This window comes from Podarcis tiliguerta, assembly GCF_965153285.1.
Source record: "Podarcis tiliguerta genome assembly, chromosome: 13".
NCBI lineage: Eukaryota > Metazoa > Chordata > Lepidosauria > Squamata > Lacertidae > Podarcis > Podarcis tiliguerta.
Window position 1 is genome coordinate 15423038 of NC_139546.1, and position 6019 is coordinate 15429056.

A 6019-nucleotide genomic window follows, 5' to 3' on the forward strand; every position below is an offset into this window, starting at 1 on the left:
CCTACCTACTTTTTTCCTACCCAGCAAACAATCATCTTACCCCATCCTTAACTGCATTGAGTTTCAGGTTCCAAATTCTGTGTATAACTAGTCCCAATATGAGTTTCCTGCATTTGGAAAGGGTCTGTTATTACTGAAAAAAGAGGGAAGGATGTGTCTTCTGGTTTGTCCCCAGTTCTCCTAAGGCCACTGTTTTTCTGAGTTTACAGAACCCTTTCCTGTATGTCTCGCAACTTGCTATAAGCAAGTTATGACTTTGGCCCTCCAGGTTTGTTGAAGCACATCTTCCATCAGCCCCAGCAAACATGGCCAAGGACCAGCGGTGATGGGAATTGTAGTTCAGCAACATCTGGAGGACAAAAGGTTCCCCACATCTGGTAGAAGTCGTCAGTAAATCTATTCCCTTCCTGGAGAGTAAGAGAGGCACAAATACAAGATGGGTGACACCTGGCTTGAGAGCAGTACATGTGAAAAGGATCTAGGAGTCTTGGTTGACCACAAACTTGACATGAGCCAACAGTGTGACGCAGCAGCTTAAAAAGCCAATGCAATTCTGGGCTGCATCAATAGGAGTATAGCATCTAGATCAAGGGAAGTAATAGTGCCACTGTATTCTGCTCTGGTCAAACCTCACCTGGAGTACTGTGTCCAGTTCTGGGCACCACAGTTCAAGAAGGACACTGACAAACTGGAACGTGTCCAGAGGAGGGCAACCAAAATGGTCAAAGGCCTGGAAACGATGCCTTATGAGGAACGGCTAAGGGAGCTGGGCATGTTTAGCCTGAAGAAGAGGAGGTTAAGGGGTGATATGATAGCCATGTTCAAATATATAAAAGGATGTCACATAGAGGAGGGAGAAAGGTTGTTTTCTGCTGCTCCAGAGAAGCGGACACGGAGCAATGGCTCCAAACTACAAGAAAGAAGATTCCACCTAAACATTAGGAAGAACTTCCTGACAGTAAGAGCTGTTCGACAGTGGAATTTGCTGCCAAGGAGTGTGGTGGAGTCTCCTTCTTTGGAGGTCTTTAAGCAGAGGCTTGACAACCATATGTCAGGAGTGCTCTGATGGTGTTTCCTGCTTGGCAGGGGGTTGGACTCGATGGCCCTTGTGGTCTCTTCCACCTCTATGATTCTATGAGATACCAGCTACCCCTTCTCCAAAATTCTGGAAGGTGAAAGAGACACCCACATAACCTTCTAGGTGTGGGTGGAGAGGAAGGATGAACTCGTCTATAATTGTCTCTGTAATTGTCACTGATCTTTTTCATGCTGGGAGCAGAACCCTTGGGCACTTCCAGGCTGCTATTTTTGGATGGGATTTGATCACATACTAGCAAATTCAGGTTGCAGAGTTTTAGTTGATTGGAAGGTCTTACAAAACAAACCCTCTGCCCCCTAATGATCAGATGTTTTAATTTTTTTTATTATTTTTCAAGGAAAGGTAACAGGAAAATGTAGAAGGAATGCTTCTTAAATAGCGGGGTCATCTAATCTCCTGCAAACAAATCAGGATAAGTAGTCAATAAACAGGTTGTCTGGAAACAGCCTTACTCCAGGACTGGGAATCCTCTCTACTCATGACCTAAAACAGCCTTTCCAATTCATTTAATTTTATTTGCTTGTATACAACTTAGAGGACTTTCTACAACCAACTGGTGTACACATTTTGTTAAATAAACAAAATTGTATTAAATCCCACTCTCCCCCCCAAACAAAAAAGAAGTTAATCAAAGAGATTTACATAATTTTTTTTTTAAAAAAAGCACAAAAATAGCAAAAGCCTGTCCTTAAAACACAATTGGCAGACTAAAAGCAGTACCAGAGAGCAAGAACACAAAGAGCCAAAGATAGCAGTCAATAAATAAAATTAAGGAACAAAACAACAACAACAACAACAACTTGCTTAAAGAGAGATGTCTTCAGTTGCCAGCAGAACACGAATAGGGAAGAAGATAACTAGTGTGCTGTAGTGGTTAAGAGCTGTAGACTTGTAATCTGGTGAACCGGGTTTGCTTCCCTGCTCCTCCACATTCAGCTGCTGGGTGACCTTGGGCCAGTCACACTTCTCTGAAGTCTCTCAGCCCCACTCACCTCACAGAGTGTTTGTTGTGGGGGAGGAAGGGAAAGGAGAATGTTAGCCGCTTTGAGACTCCTTCGGGTAGTGATAAAGCGGGATATCAAATCCAAGCTCTTCTTCTTCTTCTAACCTAACCTCTTGCAATCCCACCGTGCCATTTCCTCTCCTTTTTCTGCCATTCCAGCCCCTTTCTTTGTGGGGCCTGCCAGTGTAGGCAGTCAGACTTTGGTTCAAAGGGGATGGCTTGAGAACGTTGCCGGCAGGGAGGAAGTGTGGTGCATGGCTGGCCCAGGAGGTTTCGGGGTCACTATGATGGCCAAGGATTCTCATATGGTTTAGCAGAGGCTGTGGTGTGCTGCCCCCAGTAGGAAGGTGCTGTATGAGTTTGTGTTTGTGTGTGCATTTGTGTATTTCCACCTGTGAAGAAGAGGCACCCCATCACTCTCCATGCAACCTTCGCCTACCTGGGAGGGAAAGAACAATGATTCTCTTCTCTGGAGGTGGGAGGAGGGGGTGGGAAGAGAATGACACAGCTTAGAATGACACATCTATTGCCTGTGAAAGCTGATGGTCTGGAGGCAAATAAACACCAGCCCTAAAATCACAGGAGTTGCAGCCATTCAATTAATAAAATTCAATAAAACTGTAAATCCAGTTATGAAGCATGCTGGGCAAAAATTGTAAAAGTCTTCCGCTCTTACAAAGAACAAGCAAGCAGCACCTCCCACCCATGCAAAACAGTTGCCACCTGGTGAGTAGCACTAAAGAGGACACTCCAAAAACAAGGCAAAATGAATGGGGTGGGCTTTAGTGCTGGGGAACAGGGGGAGATTCTAGAAAATTGGGTGGAGGCCACTCACAGGAGCAGCTGTCTGATTTTCCAGCTATGTTCCCCTTCAGCCCCCATGCCATGGTGCACCCCATTAAACAGGGTCCCCCCCCCCCAACTGTTCGGAGAGCCTTTCTCGGTAGCTACCAGGGTTGGGAAGGTCACCTTCAGCTAGCTCACTCCCTTCTGTATGTTAATCTATAGATCCAAGTCAGTATACTCTGCTCCAGCTTGCAAAATAATAATTATTACTATTATTTTATTTTTATTTATTTATTTATTTATTTCTATCCCGCCCTCCCCAGCCGAAACTGGGCTCAAGGTGGCTAACAACAGTAAAAGTAATACAGCATTCTAAAATCAATTCATTCTAAAATCAATTCAAAATCAAATTAATGGCAACCATTGGGCTAGAGTTCTGTGAAGATAACCAAAGGAGGGGGTCAGGCTGTGCCTTGGCCAAAGGCATGGTGGAACACCTCTGTCTTGCAGGCCCTGCAGAAAGATGTCAATGGCAGCAGGAGGAGCCTTTGAGGGGGCATGTGGGAAGCTGCCAAGGAAAGGAGAGGGTGGGGAAATCAACTGCCCACCAATTTCTCCCACAAGAGGATCTCCGGATCCAACCCTGAGTCTTCCTGGAGCAGAATGTCAGTCCAAGCACCAGTGCAGTGTTCACACCTGGCCTCGTTCCCTTTCATCTGCCATTGGGCTCAGCTTGCAATAATCGGAGAAAAGGATGGTTTCTACTAATATCAACCTCCTTACCCAGCAGGCTCCTTCCTTCTTTGAAGCCGAGCAAGGAAATGGCTCGTCTCCACTAAGATTGTGTCATTCTATCCAGGTCTCTGAAGACCTCACCGTTCTTGTTGAGGCAAATCCTTTTAATTGAGTGTCTAAATTAACTGCTAAAAATACATCCCACAGCTGCTGCATTGGAATATCGCTGACAAGAAATTGCAGTCGGGGAGAGAGAGGAGAGGACAGGCTAAGAAGCACAGGCCTGCTTGAAAAATAACCCAAAAGGTTAACCTTGTTTTGAATGAGACCTAGAAATGGGAAGTAGAGAATCACCCAACAGCCATGCCCACAGGCAGAATGGCTTGTTCTGTTTATTTAATATATCCAACTCTTCCTCCAGGGCAATTGGAAAAGGGTTTGTTGCTTCCTCATCACATTGTGAAGAAGGAACAATAAGAGTCTGGTAGCACCTTAAAAGCTTAACGTGTTTTCGCAGCCTGAGTTTTTGTGGACCAGAGCCCATTTGGTCCTAAGTCGAAACATGTTATGTGTGCAATGCACACTCCTGTCCCTATACAGTACATACATGCGTAAAAATAGTGGGTGGAAAAGTTTGCCATCGGTGCATACTGGATCAGAAGAGCATGGAAGGTGGCACTGCAGTAAGTCTGACACATTTCTGTGTGAAACCAAAATGGAAGATAAGAATCCTTATTGCTATTCTAATTTGCCATTTGAAGTCAGTCCGTTATAGGTGACAAATATACCTTCAATCTTGAATGAGTCTGGCATCAATGGAATCAAGTTGAATTTTACTGAATTCTAGTCCCCCTTTGAAGTCTTCTTGCTGAAGTAGCTAACTTTGAGGTCAGCAGCCTATCCTGAGAAGTAGAGTTCATTCCATATTGTTGGTGCACTATCCAATCGAATCTACCCTCCAAAAACATGTTACTGAATAACTAAGCTATTCATTACATCTGGATGTCTATAACGTTTTCTAGTTTATGTAGTATATGTACTTAATTCTTACTCATTAGACACATATGTCTTATAGTCTGACTTATTGGGAACTAGGACTGAATCTGGTGCTGGAGGAGACTCTTGAGAGTCCCATGGACTGCAAGAAGATCAAACGCATCCATTCTTAAGGAAATCAGCCCCGAGTGCTCACTGGAAGGACAGATCGTGAAGCTGAGGCTCCAATACTTTGGCCACCTCATGAGAAGAGAAGACTCCCTGGAAAAGACCCTGATGTTGGGAAAGATGGAGGGCACAAGGAGAAGGGGACGACAGAGGACGAGATGGTTAGACAGTGTTCTCGAAGCTACAAACATGAATCTGGCCAAACTGCGGGTGGCAGTGGAAGACAGGAGAGCCTGGCGTGCTCTGGTCCATGGGGTCACGAAGAGTCGGACATGACTGAACGACTAAACAACAAGGACTGAATCTCGTGACCTTGCTAACATGTGCTGGAGTCCAATATAGTAAACACTCATGTTTTGAGGAAGCAAGACGTGTGCTGTAATCATTCTAGAAATGAATACAGTTATCACATCCAAATGTAAAATTTTGCTCTTACTGCAAGAATATACTGTATTTACTCGAATCTAATGCTCACCCTTTTTGGCCAAATTACGTTGCGAAAATTGAGATGCGCATTTGATTCAATGGCACCTTCACATTTCGTCAGTAGATACTTTTTTTGGTTTCAAGGTTCTGAAAATTGAGGTGCGCATTAGATTCGATGCCTCATTAGACTCGAGTAAGTATGGTAGATTGCATTTTGACGTAGATGTGAATGGCAACTGTGAAGGTAAAAGGAATGCATCTTATGTACTGGGCCGGGTTATCTCCCCTTTTCTCATAGACTTTTGTCACATTGAAAATGGGAGGCATTAACAATAAAGGCTCCGCCTCCTCACCACTGCTGGGTTCTATATGTTACCAGGGCTAACGCTGGGAAAGCATATAGCTCCTTGACAGCTCCACGTGGCAACCAGTTTGGCAGAACACAAACGGGCACGGTGGACGTGATGTAGTGCTGCTGAAATGTGGATGGCATGTGAATGCGGCAGCTAGACTGGTGACTGGGAGCGGAGGCCAAGACCACATAACACTGGTCTTGAAAGATCTACATTGGCTCCCAGTACGTTTCCGAGCACAATTCAAAGTGTTGGTGCTGACCTTGAAAGCCCTAATGGCCTCAGTCCAATATACCTGAAGGAGCGTCTCCACCCCCATCGTACTGCCCGGATACTGAGGTCTAGCGCCGAGGGCCTTCTGGCGGTTTCCTTGCTGCGATAAGCCAAGTTACAGGGAACCAGGCAGAGGGCCTTCTCGGTAGTGGCACCCACCCTGTGGAATGCCTTCCCACC

At 45.2% G+C, this 6019-nt stretch overlaps 1 protein-coding gene across 11 annotated transcripts in view; it reads left to right on the plus strand.

The window, feature by feature from the left end:
* Nucleotides 1–6019, plus strand: part of ZNF385C (zinc finger protein 385C) — a 164414-nt gene that overhangs the window by 116018 nt on the left and 42377 nt on the right. The window lies entirely within an intron of this gene.